This window comes from Leptidea sinapis, chromosome 18 (genome assembly GCF_905404315.1).
Source record: "Leptidea sinapis chromosome 18, ilLepSina1.1, whole genome shotgun sequence".
In the NCBI taxonomy this organism is placed as follows: Eukaryota; Metazoa; Arthropoda; class Insecta; order Lepidoptera; family Pieridae; genus Leptidea; species Leptidea sinapis.
The window spans coordinates 5,094,865-5,110,368 of record NC_066282.1 but is presented as its reverse complement, the minus strand read 5'-3'; positions in this window follow the sequence as shown (position 1 = coordinate 5,110,368).

Sequence of the window (15,504 nt, the reverse complement as noted above, 5' to 3'; positions counted from 1 at the left end):
TTAAGTCTCATCTGCCCAATAATTTTACTAGCTACGGCGCCTTCAGACCGAATCACAATAATGCTAACATATTACTGCTTCACGACAGACAGGCGCCGTTATAGTACCCATAATCTAGCCGGCATCCTGTGCAAAGGCCTTCCACTGGTGTAATATCAACTATTTGTTGTATAGGTACGACTTAACGCTTGTACTCCAGTATTTCTATTAAAATTAAAGACCTTTGTGATTGTGGCCTGCATGAGGGAAATGTGGATTTATTCTTCAATTGCCCTTTAATGTAATCTTCTTTGTACAATTTTATATCTCCTGAAGTCCGCCCAATCTCTCTCTCGTCCACGAGCCCATACTATTCTTGAACAACTCCTTTCGTTCAATTCACAATTTTAGGCTCTCATAAATCAGTATTTTTCGTTCGCGCTACTCAACCCCGTCTGCTGGTAGATTCCTTCATTGATTTGTGCGGAGCTTTTGAGAAGTTTGTACTTAATAATTCTGTTAGGAAATAAAAACTGACTGCATATTTCGATCTCGTTACTATTCTACGGTGTCTTTTTTTTTTGATTCTCTAGTAAAAGTTACTAAGTACATACAATATATCAAACAATAGCACTATTCCTTGTGGATATTATCAATACATCTATACATACATATAAATAAAATTGGACTGTCTGTTTGTAATATTGAAATAACCATATGTACCGTACATATACCAAAATAATATTTTTTAGAATTTTTGTCAGTCTGTCTGTCTGTCTGTTTGTTCCGGCTAATCTCTGAAATGGCTGGACCGATTTTGACGGGACTATCATTTGCAGGTAGCTTATGTAATAAGGAGTAACTTAGGCTACGTATTATTTTAGAAAAACTCTTTAATTTTAGAAAATAAAGTAATGTTGCAATGTTACAGAAACGGTTAACTCTAAAAATAATTTATATGGCAAAACAACGTTTTCCGGGTCAGCTAGTATTAAATAATATAATTATTCTCGAGCTCAACCTCGCCCATAACTAATGCATCATGCAAAAGCGTTGCACATTAATAATTTTTAATATCCACAAATTATTCGCCAAATGTTAGCATCGGTTAAGTCTTTGATATATGATCGCCGTATCCGCCGAGTTATTTCGGCCACAACATGCGTGACATTGCACTTATAAAGAAAGCAGTAAATGAGTTCGATCTTTGTTAAAAGCATTAACCTCTTGAATTGAATGTACGCCGAAAAATGGCTTACAGGAAGTTACTTCGATTTATAATATAGTTCAAGTTATGTGAAGGAACGATTTTGTTTGCCTTCATGCACGCAATAGGTATAAATACCTAATAGACTGAAATAATTAGAAGCGATTCATAAATTAAAAAAACATCTTTTCGATAGTTCCGATAGTTTTGTTGCTGGGCCAAAGAATATATTGTACAGATACTTCAATTCATTATGGTTCGCTACGCTATGTATGCGTGTGATTTTATTTGAGGAAAAGGAGGACAAACACTGCACGAGGAAGCTAACTCCATAACTTTGTAGTATGTGGAAGAAAGCTCCTTGAAAACCGCACTGTGGAGGGACGTCACACATCCAGGTGGCGTCCCACATGGTGGGGATGATATCCTAATTTGAGGCTACATGAATCTCATCCATGCGGATGTAAAAGTTCTGCGGGTGCATATTACTTGGAAATGTTGGGTCTTATAATAATATATTCTTTAATGCATAGTATAAAATAATGTAAACTTTTGCAAAACTCGAAAAATAATAAAAAGCAGTTAGCGTAAATGGTGTCATATAACTGAAAACGTGTTCTGATTTGTCGTGCGAAGGTGGATTTCGGCGGCAGGACTCAGGTGAAACAGCTCTTCGGAACACTCCCCGTGATTAATACGGTGGAAGATACACAATGAATACACGACGTCTCTACGCAACGCCAAGTGATCCAGTCGTTCACAGAGCTCTGGATCCCCGACCTACCTGGATGTAAATATGCAGCTTTGATCTGTGATCTGTGTGTGTGACAGTGACGCGGTAGTCGTCATCCGAGCAATTATCATTGAACATATATGACTTGGTCAATTTCGCGAAAAAGATCACTCGTCGAATCCAACTCGCATGGGCAGCGTTCGGGAAGCTCCGTAAAATCTTGTCGTCCCACATACCACAGTGTCTGAAGACGAAGGTTTTCGAGCAGTGTGTGTTGCCAGTGATGACTTACGGTACGCAGACGTGGTCGCTAACTATGGGCTTGATGAGAAAGGTTCATGGTCGCTCAGAGGGCAATGGAAGGGGCTATGCTCGGAGTTTCCCTGCGAGATCGAATCAGAAATAAGGAGATCCGCTGGAGAACCAAAGTCATCGACATAGCCCGAATGGTTGCGAAACTAAAGTGATGGTGAGCAGGACACATAGTTCGACGGACATGTTGCTCTTGGTGCAGTAAAGTTCTCGAATGGCGACCACGTACCGGAAGATGCAGTGTTGGTAGGCCCACAAGATGGACAAACGATCTGGTCAAGATCACCTGAATACGTTGGATGAGGGCAGCTCAGGACCGATCTTCGTGAAAATCTTTGGGGGAGGCCTTTGTCCAGTAGTGGACGTCCGGCTGATGATGATATATGACATAAAGTATCTGTACAGTACAGAAGTCTAACTTACTCAAACATTTTAAAGAAATATCTACTTTAGCTGCCCGCTAATAAGTTGCTTTTTTAAATTAGATGACGCACACTACGATCTACTCGTACGTACTTCTTGACAACCTACTCAGGGGTGTCGCGCCCGACACGTTCAGTTGTACGAGTTAGTTACTCAGTTCTCCTTTCCCTAGCGTGTGTGTATTTCATAACTACTAAGCTAGTATTTAATCCAAGTAAAAAACAAACCGAACCCAAACTAAGCGGTGTTGGTCAGTATTCGTACATACTTATATAGTTATATTCCTTTGACTATAAGCTCGACGAATAATAGTACTTAAAGCAAAAGCTTAACATACATTGAAAAAAACAAAAATTAATTATCTACTTACTTTGCCCACTTAGGTAGTTAGACAATGATTACGTAAGTTTTATTTATGTAAAACCTCCTGTATAGTTAACATTTAAGTCAAATTTTAACTATATAAATCACTTTCTTCCATATTTAAGGAACCTTTAACTCTGATTAAAAAAACAAACAAAAGAAAATAAATCAACGATGTGGATTTATTTATAGAAAATAAAACATTATATTAATGTTACTTTTATGGCACAGAATTATGAATAAGTATAAGTAAGATCAGCTACAGTAAATAGTACTGGGATAAAACCGACACGATTGACAACCGATTGTTTAGCTACCTCGAGGTTTCCGCGCGCCTTTCTGTAGGTGTCTAATGCTCAGAATGGAGTGTATTCGCCTAAAGCGCGGAGTAACACACGCCTGGCTGAACGTGTGTACAAGCACCATCGCCAGGAATAGTTGATTCTTTCCGACCTCCAAGAGAGCATCGCTGTATTATCATTGAAAGAAAAAAAATGATGTGGCGGGACTTATGATTTATATGAAATTTTGTGTGCATATCGGATAGGTCTGAGAATCGGCCAACATCTATTTTTCATACCATTTCATACCCATACTAAATATTTTATTTTTTAAATTTATTTTACTTTTTATGATTCGGCATTAATAAATACATAGGAATTAATTAATAAATCCTACAACTTCAAATTGACACACCTCTACCATCAATACCACTTCAATTTTTGTATCGCGATTTTTATAATATTCTGTTCCATTTACAGATTGGCAAAAGGGTTGCACGAAGGCAATCGAATATAATAATTGTTGAAGTACGAGTAATTTTATGTACAATATATTTGATAGGTCTGAGAATCTTTCGTCGAGTATTTTTTATACCCCAAAAATTTTAATTATTGTTTTTTTTTTATTACATTATATGGCAATATAACGTTTGTAAGGTCAGCTAGTATTTATATAATACTAGCTGACCCGACAGACGTTGTTCTGTATATAATAAATAAAATAATGTTTTTATATGAATTTGTCAATGATATATCATAACATCAAGAATTGCAACATAAAAATGCACTCTGTTGTTGTAATGAAATCGTTTCACAGCATAACTGTCAAACCGTTGCGTCAATAAATTCGACGGGGGTAGCATCAAAGAAACAACAAATTTCTTGTTTTTATTTAATTCCGAGCATTTTCCTATTTATTTACACCTTTTAAACTTTCCCTGCACTTCCACAATTAATTCAAGACCAAAATTAGCCAATTCGGTCCAGCCGTTCTCAAGATTTAGCGAGACTAACGAAAAGCAATTCATTTTTATATATAACTAGCTGACCCGACAAATAAAATAATGTTTTTTTTTATTAATTTGTCAATAATATATCATAACATCAAAAATTACTTCGTAAAACATGCACCCTGCTGTCGTAATGAAATTGCTTCACAGCAGAACTGTCAAACCGTACGTCTATAAATTATCTCATAGACTCATATATATCTCATCACACAAATCATCAATTATCAAAGGAAAAACAAATTTGTTATTTTTATTTAATTTAGCAGCATTTTCCTATTTATTCACTTTTTAAACCTTCTCTGCACTTCCACAATTAATTCAAGACCAAAATTAGCCAATTCGGTCCAGCCGTTCTCAAGATTTAGCGAGACTAACGAACAGATATTCATTTTTATATATAAAGATCTGTCACGTTACGCGGGCGAGACAGACCTCAGTACAGTAATGACATCTGCCGCTTCGAATAGAAATCCTGTTGCAGTGCAATAGTCTTTGTTAGATGTAATGGGCTAGGCGGCCAAAGCAGATGTAACCTACACTCCGCGGATGGAATCACGCGCCCACAATCACCACACAAAGGACGGTGAATGTCATATCAATATTTGGATGACATCTGCTGTCTAAAAGGCATAAAAGGCATTTATTTTCTCAAAATTGATTCCGTTAGAATTCTTTTTGATGCCATTTCTAATACTACTAGATACTACTACCGCTTCGGAAACAAATGGCTCTGAGAGAGTAGAAGCAGCGCAAGAAACTCTCCCAGCATTCTTTTTTTTTGCGCTCTTTTCAATAAAAATATATATTGTATAGTCATTTCTATCGCTGTAAAATAATCACAATCTAGTCCCAGGCTGTCCGATCATTTAGATATTCAGCAGTGGAGTAATAGGATTTACGACAGAGCCATTTTTTTATAAAACATTTAAATTTATTTATAGATAATGCCTGAACAATGGCTGGGACTTTATTATAGAAGTGTATATATTTACCCTTAAAGCTATTTAAGTACATGGTGGCTTCGAGGAAGGTCATCCCTGATGGGACGTTGGTTTACATCCGTCTATAAAAGGCTTTGGAGGGGCATTGAAATTATTTTTGTTTTTCATTATTATTATTTTTACAGTAACGCCCAACTCTTTTTTTTTAGACTTTTAGACTCTAGGACCAGGATTTTGTTCGGCTCTCTTACTAATTGTTTTTTTTTATGAAAATAAGGGACGAGACGAGCAGGACGTTCAACTGATGGTAATTGAAAAGGCCTGCCCATTACAATGCAGTGCCACTCAGGATTCTTGAAAAACCAAAAAATTCTGAGTGACACTACAATTGCGCTCGTCACATTGGGACATATGTTGTTAAGTCTCATTTGCCCAATAATGTCACTAGCTACGGCACCCTTAAGAACGAAACACAGTAATGCTTACACATTACTGCTTCACAGCAGAAATAGGCACCGTAGTACCCTTAATCTAGCTGGCATCCGGTGCAAAGGGGCCTCCCAGTGGTAATACAAGGTAATATAAGGCTAAACCCTTTTAAGAAAAGTATTATGCACTTACAAATAAATTGTTTTCTATAAAATAGTACAATTTTGTAAATCGCATTATTTAATTCATAGCTCAGCCGCAAGTTCGCCGTAATCCATAAAAAATACATATTGTTAACATCATTAGCATCGTCCGCCAACAGCTCTTGTCAACCGTGAATTTTATCGTAAAAAGTGGGTAAGGGCAAGAGCACAACATGCTAATTTAGTGAGCGACTCAACATTGATACAAATTACTCCGACACGCGTTCAAACCTAATCACTTAATTATAATACGACACCTTCGAACTGCGTGAGGGTTGCCAGTGATAAAGAAAAAAAAGGTTATTTTGAGTCTTGAGAGAACGAGAATTGATTCTTGTGCCAGAATTTGGCGAGTTAACATCTCCGGATACCTCGAGTGTGTCGAATTGCTTGAAGATATATATTGGCGGAATCAACACTCAAGAAAACTTAAAATATTTAGGTAATTATGGATCTCCACAAAGTAACGCCTACTACAATAAAAAAAAAGTTTCTTTGACGTGTATTTTTGTAGCCACGGCTATTAAATTTTCGTATAGATCATCCTTTTCTATGGCCTTTTTTATGGAAGAGGAGAACGAACGAGCATTTACCGGATCACCACCACTCACATTCTCTTGCAACAAAAGAGGAATCACAGGAGCCTTGAAGGCCTTTTAGAAAAGTGTACGCGCTTTTTTTAAGGTATCCTTGTCGTATCATTCTGGAAATAGTTGAATACTCTCATTAGAAGCTCGGACGCAAACGGCAAGAGTATTTTGTTTTAACAATTGAAATGTAATTATTTAGCAAAATGATTAAAAAAGTCAAGTTAGTTACGCAACATTGTTGGTGGCCTCAAGGGTCACTTACCTGAAATACGACACTACATCCTTTTTAAGTTTGGATATGCTGTTATTGGGACAGTTTTCACTGAACATGTCATTGCGTGGCGTTGTATTCAAAACGTAGTAGAAACACACTGTGAGTCTTTTTGTTTATTGAACTTCAATAGTTGCCGCCCAGAATTTTGGATTCAAACAAAATTCCTGAGTGGCACAGGAGAAGCTCTGACTCGTCGTGTGACTTTTTCTCATAAAGACAGAAAACACCAGAGCTAGACAGGAATAAATCCTAGATGTTATGTGGGAGGTATTTTACTTTGTTGTTTTATTGTGATTTTTTTTATTTTGTTTGTATATACATGATTTTATTACAAAATATGACCTTCCAAGTAAAAAGGATAACATGGCATCAGGCATATTATTTCTATTCGTTGTTTTTTCCTTTTTTGTTATTTAATTAGTTGTAGTTATCAATGTGATGAAATCACAAATTGGTGTGGTTCAAGTAGGTAATTTTTTTAATCAACAGTAAGTAACTGTTATAATAACTATTTTGTTAATATTTGTAAGCAGAGACAGCCCTTAAACGTTAAAAGTTTTTATTACATCAATTGTAGCACATTGAAAGCACGAATTTTGGGTTAATTTGTTTATAATTGCGGTATCGAGTCGCATTCACATAACGCTGTGTGGACTCGCCCTAATCATTCTTCCACATCAGAACATTAAGAGCATTATTATTATTTTTGATTTAGCAATTAACTTACACGGGCCTAATGTGTCTTTTGTATTTTATAGATCAAACGTTCTGATCAAATTAGTTTTCTTTTTGGATTTTAAAAATTGTTAATTAATCAAATTACGTACAAACGTACTTAAATATTGACTCACATGGAAAACAACCACTTAATAGTATTAGTACCAATAATCCGTTAGAATAGCCGAGTTTTAAGTAGGTATAAATAAAAACAGAATTACTGAAACGTTGAGAACACACAATACAACTTAACCAAAGGTCAAGAGCGAGTGACAGTGACAGCACAGACTAATAAGAATGACAGCGAGAGACTAAAATAATATTTATTATCGTTTTAATCTATATGTATATATAAAAATGAATTGCTGTTCGTTAGTCTCGCTAAAACTCGAGAACGGCTGGATTTGGCTAATTTTGGTCTTGAATTATTTTTGGAAGTCCAGAGAAGGTTTAAAAGGTGAATAAATATGAAAGTGTTCAGAATTAAATAGAAACAACAATTTTGTTTTTCCTTTGATGTGTCGTCGTCCGATATTTGTTTTGTATGGACATATTTTCTATGAGAGAATTTATTAACGCACGGTTTGACAGTTCTGCTGTAAAAAAAATTACATTTCAACAACAGGGAGCATATTTTACGAAATAATTCTTGATGTTATGATATATAATTGACAAATTCATAAAAAAAAAAATATTTTATTTATTATATACAGAACAGCGTCTGTCGGGTTAGTTCAATATAAAAAAGGATTGTGTGGTTTTATAAAACCACGGTAATCTTTTTCTTCACATTATAGACATTTAACTAAAATTTTTCAGAATAATATTCCTTTAAATATCTCTAATCTCGGTATAAAATCTTTTTATCAATCTTAATTTTATACTTGGAAAATTGGAATGGTAATGGTAAATAATAAAAGTAGACTAAGTCTCCAACTTATATTTTTATTGAACTGTCTTAGCCCTGGTCAAAAATATTGATTGAAAAGGATTACATTAAACACTGACAAACAAAATTACACTGGCCTTCAAAAGTAAGTATCACACTTTTAAAATTGGGATAACGTTTGAAGTTCACAAGATATACTTTCGAAATAAAAAGGACTCCAAAGAGAATTTAATTTTGTACATAAAAACTTTATAGTCGGTAACCTTCTTTTAAGAATTGGCTGAAAAAAAACATCAAAAAGAAAAGTAGATTGAGTACTTTATATATAACACGTTTATTAGCATAGAAGACCGGCGATTGACTGACCCTTGCTCCCGTTAGGTCGTAGTCTATATATAAGTCAAAGTCAAAGTCAAAAAAGTCTTTATTCACTGTAAAACTTTATAAGTTATTTATTGCAAGTCAGGATGAAATACAAAAGTTACAATAGCATTCAAATGAGTATAACAATATTCATTAACAAAATTTAGAACATTAATTCCAACTATCTTTATCATTCAAATAATCTTTCACATTTATAATAGGCCTTAGATGTTAATTTATTTTTTACGATACATTGAATTTTTTTAATAAGTAATATTTTAATTTCATTTGGGAATTTATTATAAAATATAACACAATCCACTTTAAAAGATTTAGCAATTTTACGGAGCCTAGTAGATGGAATTGCGAGTTTATGTTTGTTTCGAGTATTGACACTATGTACATCACTATTCTTTTTAAATTGGCTAATATGTTTATGAGCTTATAGAAGGTTCTCGTATATGTACTGGCATAATATTTATTTTACTAAACTTTTCTCTCAATGAATCCCTTGAACGCATTTTATAGACTGCTCGAATTGCTCTTTTCTGCAGCACAACTATGTTGTCAATATCTAGAGCCCTACCCCACAATATAATTCCGTAAGACCCCAAAATATTGACTTATCAATATTAAATGCTTAATCAGCCTTATGCCCTACATTTTAATGGCAGTTCCCAATATTCAGTCTATCTCTTACTTGAGATAAAAATCGTAACTGTCGTTGACTTTTCTATCCCAATAAACTTATCGACGGTAACTTACCTTATCCGTACACGCTGTCTGTCAATGGGACGACGTATAGTTTACCAGCGATAGAAGTTTGTATTTAAATTCACGCGTCCCAATATAAGGCGATAAGAATGACTTATCAGGTATATTGGGACAGCTTCAGTTTATTGACAGCTAATTACTGACAGTAGAAGGTAGTAATTTATCTCTATCAGCTGTAGATAGTATATTGGGAACGGCCGTAAGGGCATAACACGTCAAACAAACGTTACATCTGAATTCGAAATCCGAAAACATTGGTAGCTATGAGCGAGGATCAAACCGGGGACTTCGTGGTGAAACAATAAATATATTTCTCAACGTAACAATAATTAATAGCCGAAGTGTCGTGTAACATTATCGTAATTCATTTCATTAAACTTTGCGCAGGAAATTAAAAACGGCTGCGACGGAACTCGAATTTAATAAGAAAATACCACTTAATAACATTATTCATCAAAATATACGCTATAAGGGCCGATGCACACTACGATTAAAGTTTTTTTATTGGCTGATTTCTCTAGTAACACACATTTAATTAAATATTAAAGTCATATCCTAACAATGTACTTGTGATACGTTTCTGTCGGCTTTTTTTTAAAATAATTAAAGCTATTGATGTATAACATGGTCAAAGATTTTTTTTTCCTTTTCTAGGAACTCTACAATACACTGACCTCTACTATATACCACTGGACTGGCGGCGGTCAAAGTGCTTTTGTGCCTGTTTGATATTCGCCATTTTGGTGCTGTTGGTCATGTAGCGAGAGTCTGCGGTACTAAAACTAGTGATGACAACCTCAGCAAACATCGATAGATGGTCGGAAACTACTTACAAAAAAAAATTGTGTACTTTATTACGTTGATTCTTGAAGTATAAATAACACGGAAAACGAACTACATTAATTCAAAATGTAAAAATACTTCAGAATATTGTACGTTCCTTCGCAGCCATTTGCATTATATGTCAAAATTAGTTCTCTGGACGCTCGCGAGTGGCGCTACAAATAGGCACAAAAAATTTGCTGTCGAACATATGGAACAGCCTATCCAGTGATATATATACAACAATATTACAATAAAGGTGGGCCCGCATTACAGCGGCGCCGCACGCAGTGACGTCCAGTGACGCTCAGAGCACTTTCGCACTACGTTCGATCCGAATCCGATACGTACTCGTGAAAATACGGTCGGTTGTAGTCGTAGAACTACTTCTAACGATGATGGAAGCCGGATCTAGTTTGTAAACTACCATAGAAAAAGTTCTATGACTACTTCGGACCGTGTTTTCACGGATACGGATCGGACGTAGTGCGAAAACCGCTTATTACACTTCACTGAATTTAGTCCTCTAAATTCAGAAGCAAATTACAGATTAGAAGCCTCTGATCACACTGTCCTCAATTAAACTGAATCAGTTACCATTTAGAGCGCAATGAAATCGGGGGTTTTGTAAACGAGGATGACTCCAGACACCAAAAAATTGGCCGATGCCTAGACCGTTGGCTCAATTAAAAAAGAAGAACATGGGTGAAAGAATATTTATAACTGCGCGGAAAGCGAGTAAACATGGACATTATGGGTGTTTACTATAAAAATTAGATGCATCCTCCACGCACGAAGAGCTACGAGCGACTGAAATCAGAAACATAATCCGATTACAACTTTCTAAATGCATTTCTAATTAGGCTGCTGAATGATTCAGTCAGTCAGAACCCACATTTATTTCTAAATTCTGCTGATGACGGATGCTAGCTTGCTGAATGAGATTATACTTGTCTAAATTCAGTAACCACTTAATTCACAGTGCGGTTTTCAAGGAGCTTTCTTCCTCGTACTACTAAGCTGTGAAATGAGCTTCCTTGTGCGGTGTTTCCGGAACGATACGACGTGGGTACCTTCAAAAAAAGCGCGTACACCTTCCTTAAAGGCCGGCAACGCTCCTGTGATTCCTCTGGTGTTGCAAGAGAATGTGGGCGGCGGTGATCACTTAACACCAGGTGACCCGAACGCTCGTTTGTCCTTCATTCCATAAAAAAAATCACACGACTAAATTCAGTGACCTTTCTCTTCCAAAATTAGTTCTTTTTCTGCACAGAACAAAGGAATAATGACCAAATCCTCGCCACTATCGCTCTTCTTGCAACAATGTTCGAATGCGAGCCGCCTGCTTCTTATAAAAAATTAAGGTTAATAATTGAAATTATCAATTAATAAATGTGTCATATTTTTGGAAAAGAAAATTTTAATCACTCTTATGTGGTCGCGCGCGGCTTCTAAGCCAATCAAATCTAATCTTTAAGCAGCCTGCAACCTAATCAACTTTATTCATATAGGTCACGAAATTGACACTTATGAATGTCATGTTTTTCCTATTGAATCTACTGCTACTTCGTAAAGGTTTTTGAGCTACTGAGAAGTCTGAGAAAAAATTGTCTATTTTATTTGGAAAATAATTTGGAGCCAGATGGCCTCCACTCCTTTGTTGTCCTAAAGCCTCCAGACCTCCGAAACCGGCACTCTCAAATTGTTGAGAAAAACACGAAAAAATACGCTTATGAAAACACTGCTACAAATATTAATCACAAGTTATATTGACAATCGAACATAAACACTCAAAATTACAAAGATCAATTTCAACTATTAAAATAAACACCTCTTAATGAGAACTTAAATACAACATGATTGACAAAAGATTGATTAAGAATGATTACTTAAATATTACAACCAGGAACGCTATTGACAAATATTCACACTCAAAATTACAATTATGAGTTACAATTTATAATCAGCCTGAAAACAATCAGATCGACTCAACCCAACAATTTCGTCTAACGACCACAGAACATATCATCAAAAGCGTATCAGTCGAAATCAATTTTTCAACGGGCGATTACAAAAATTATAATATCGGGCCAGTCTAAAGTGATACCCGAGGCCGCATGATGAATTTAAATATTTCATAGTTGTTTTTGTTTGTTTTTTACCCATAGATACCTTACAAGACTGGTCGTCTATAATTGCTTAATTTGTTAGCTAGAGTTATGAAATTGATAAAGCTTGTAAATATTAACTACGATAATATATTGTGTTACAAAATTTTACTGCTATTAAATTATATTGCAATTATGCTTGGACTTTGGGCAGTTAGCAACATAAGAGCATACTACAATAAATTATTGTTCAATAATAGGAGAATGCTAGTGATTCCTACGAGGGTGCAGTTTGTGAGCACCAGACGAAGCCCAGGGCGTCAACATACCCGAGTAAAGAAATATCACTTTGTTCCAAGCGAACACCACTCCTACAAGGGAGATAAAAAACAATCAATTATATAATTGCTTTATTTTTTGACAGTCTCGAAATGATAGGACATTGTTTACCACGGGGAGAAAGTTAGCAAGTCAGGGTGCGATTTGTAGGCGTGAGACGAAGTCGAGGGCCTCATTACCCACGTGTGGTGTAATCACATGTTCAGTGATATCTATGACAATACAAAGAAATTATTTTTGTGTCCGCAATTAAATCGTTACTATTGTAGACATTATTTTGAAGTCTTTTTGAAAGTATTTTCAAAATTCAAACATTTAGGTCGTATATGAGCTCGCATATCACAAGATCAATTACAAGAATTTTTAAGACCTTACAAGCGGCAAAATAATGTACATATGAATAGAATAGAAAAATAAATATATTTATTTACCATATGGAGTAACAATAGCATATATTACAACCACACTAATTGGTAAACTTCATGAAGCCTACATCAGTTCGTAAAGGGGCATTGACATGGGGAGAAAAATGATAAGAAACTCCCTCCATCATTTTTGAAGCCCAATTTTTATGAATAAAAATCACGAATGAAAGTCGAAACAGGAGCTCTTTGGAGAGGGTCAATGCCACCTTAAGACACTGACCTAAATTCCAGGCAAAAATATATATTTTTTTTATGAAAATAAAGAACGAGACGAACAGGACGATCAGCTGATGGTAATTGATACGCCCTGCCCATTAGAATGCCACTCAGGATTCTTGAAAAACCTAAAAATTCTGAGCGGCACCACAGTTGCGCTCGTCTCCTTGAAATATAAGATGTTAAGTCTCATTTGCCCAGTAATTTCAATAGCTACGGCGCCCTTCAGACCGAAACACAGTAATGTTTACACATTACTGCTTCACGGCAGAAATAGGTGCCGTTGGGGTACCCATAATCTAGCCGGCATGCTGTGCAAAGGAGTCTCCTACTGGTAAAATATAGCTATATATAGAGGAAGAACGAAAAACTATCCAAAACTATTTACGTAAAAACTAAAAAATAACAGCTATTTTTGAGGGTAGAATTTTAATGTCATCACTGCTATTATGATAAGCTTGAATAACAATCACAATAATTATAACAGACTTGAATGTCTTTCAAAGAGGTCGTTCTCTCTTAGTAATTTAATTTTTTACTATTAATTTGCAGCAAAAAACACTTTAAGCCCGCGTTATGCCGCAAAGAGATCGCGTGTTTTTGTAAAGTGCCGTAATTTTCCCGTCTCCCTGTCGCAGTGTTTCACACAATTTGGTTGTCAAGCGCCGGCTCACTCGTTATTAAGAACTCTATAGCCTTAACACGCCTCTACGGCCGGCGACGCCTTTACAAATTAATTTACTTGTTATAAGGGACAGCTTAACGCACGCAAGGTAAGGTGTCTCTCAAAGCCTAGTTTTTAACTGGTTTAAGAGAGTTGGAATAACTTATAGCTCGCTTTGTTAGTATAAATGTTTTTCATCTAAGGGACATTATAATATGATTATTATGATTTTGCCCTAATTGCACTACAATTCATTTAACTTTACCTTAAACTGCTGAAAGACTAAAGTAAGAATGTGTCCATTAACAATTTTCCTAATGTCTTTATTAAGGGGAAGTCATTTTGTTTATGGGTCTTTTATTTCACTATTTTTTTTAATGAAAATAATGGACCAGACGAGCAGGACGTTCAGCTGATGGTAATTGATGCGCCCTGCCCATAACAATGCTGTGCCGCTCAAGATAATTGAAAAACGCAAAAATTCCGAGTGGCACTACAACTGCGCTCGTCACCTTGAGACATAAGATGTCAAGTCTCATTTGCCCAGTAATTTCACTAGCTACGGCGCCCTTCATAACGAAACTCAGATTAATAATTACACAGATGAAATAATGCTTATAGATTCCTGCTTCACGGCAGATATAGGCGTATGAGAAATGTGGTACCCATAATCTAGCCGGCTTCCGGTGCAAAGGAGCCTCCCACTTTTTATACTGTTTTATGCTAATTCACCAGCAATACACTAACGTTTTGTTCGTTTTTATTTTCTTACTATATTAGTGTTATCTAGAAGAAGTCCTTTCTCATAAGTCTCAAACGGAACAGCACAGATCACGGACCTAACATCCTTATTATTTCTACTAATCCACTTTTTTTTCTTGACACGTTGCCCTTTCTTTGTTGATTGGGGAATGTACGCCTAACTCGACTTTCAGCACTTCAGAAATATCAATATCAGATCGATAAACTTGTGCAGTAAATCTATTCAAATCCATCCTCACTGAATAACCAAACTCATTATCTCCACAGCCGGAAGATGACCACTGCTGGACAAAGGCCTCTCGAAAAGATACCCTGCACTACCCTCATCCAACCTATTCCGGCGATCGTGACCAGATCATCGGTCCATCTTTTAGGGGGGCTTACCAACACTGCGTCTTCCAGTGCGTGGTCACCAATCGACGACTGCCATCTGTCCGTCGAGCTATGCTCTAAGATTAACTAAATTACATCAAAATAATATTACATCGAATAATAACATGCTAATATTTCATTATAAAGATTGAAGATACGACCTAAATCAACATAACGTATATTGGAACGTACACGAACAATTTTGCCGCCATCACATTCAATCACCACAGATGTTGGATAAAAAAACTGGCAGACTATCTCAGGAAGTCGGACAATAAAAAAGCAAATATAACGCGGCCAAATTAAGT